Here is a 1,138-nt window from a genome sequence, read left to right as displayed (position 1 = left end):
CCACAGAGGGAACAATGCAGTGTTCAAAGAGTTGGAGCCTTGGAGCACATGTGATGGCCCAGGAGGTAGCGAGAGAAAGTCCGGACCACAGTTGGGGACACTATCTGCTGAAAATGTCCAGGGGAGAGACTGTGATTGGGGTGCAGGGAATGTGTGCTGTGTTCCTGTGGAGGACGCCTCCTCCACCCACTGGGGACCTTCCTCTTTTTCACCACTGACTCTCCCTGACTGTCCTTCCATTTTCACCCTTGTGATACGAGGGTGCACCCACATGCCTGGTTTGGATCCACATCTATACACCTCTTCACTCCTGACCACATTCACATTGACAAACTGTAGTGTCTTCAGAGCACTGAGATTTTTTTTTTAATAAATTTTTATTAATGTTAATGGGATGACATTAATAATTCAGGGTAAATATATTCAAAGAAAACATGTCTAGGTTATCTTCTCATTAAATTATGTTGCATACCCCTCGCCCAGAGTCAGATTGTCCTCTGTCACCCTCTATCTAGTTTTCTCTGTGCCCCTCCCCCTCCCCCTAAATCCCTCCCTCCCTCCCTCCTGCGTCCTTCCTCCCCCCACCCCTGGTAACCACCACACTCTTGTCCATGTCTCTTAGTCTTGTTTTTATGTTCCACCAATGTATGGAATCATGTAGTTCTTGTTTTTTTCTGATTTACTTATTTCACTCCGTATAATGTTATCAAGATCCCACCATTTTGCTATAAATGATCTAATGTCATCATTTCTTATGGCTGAGTAGTATTCCATAGTGTATATGTGCCACATCTTCTTTATCTAATCTTCTATTGAAGGGCTTTTTGGTTGTTTCCATGTCTTGGCCACTGTGAACAGTCCTGCTATGAACATGGGGCTACATGTGTCTTTACGTATCAATGATTCTGAGGTTTTGGAGTATATACCCAGTAGAGGGATTGCTGGGTCATAAGGTAGTTCTATTTGCAGTTTTTTGAGGAACCACCATACTTTCCTCCATAGTGGTTGTACTACTTTACATTCCCACCAACAGTGTATGAGGGTTTCTTTTTCTCCACAGCCTCTCCAACATTTGTTTTTACCCGTCTAGTTGATAATAGCTAATCTAACAGGGGTGAGGTGGTATCTCATTGTAGTC

The 1,138-nt window shown here is 43.7% G+C and overlaps 1 protein-coding gene across 2 annotated transcripts in view; it reads left to right on the top strand.

The window, feature by feature from the left end:
- LOC136399362 (leukocyte immunoglobulin-like receptor subfamily A member 5) overlaps positions 1-1,138 on the top strand; it is a 429,345-nt gene that overhangs the window by 392,919 nt on the left and 35,288 nt on the right. The gene's annotated exons all lie outside the window — the stretch shown is intronic.

The sequence above is a fragment of the Saccopteryx leptura genome, chromosome 3 (assembly GCF_036850995.1).
Source record: "Saccopteryx leptura isolate mSacLep1 chromosome 3, mSacLep1_pri_phased_curated, whole genome shotgun sequence".
NCBI lineage: Eukaryota > Metazoa > Chordata > Mammalia > Chiroptera > Emballonuridae > Saccopteryx > Saccopteryx leptura.
The sequence above is the reverse complement of the archived record's forward strand: the minus strand, read 5'-3'. Positions and strand labels throughout refer to the sequence as shown.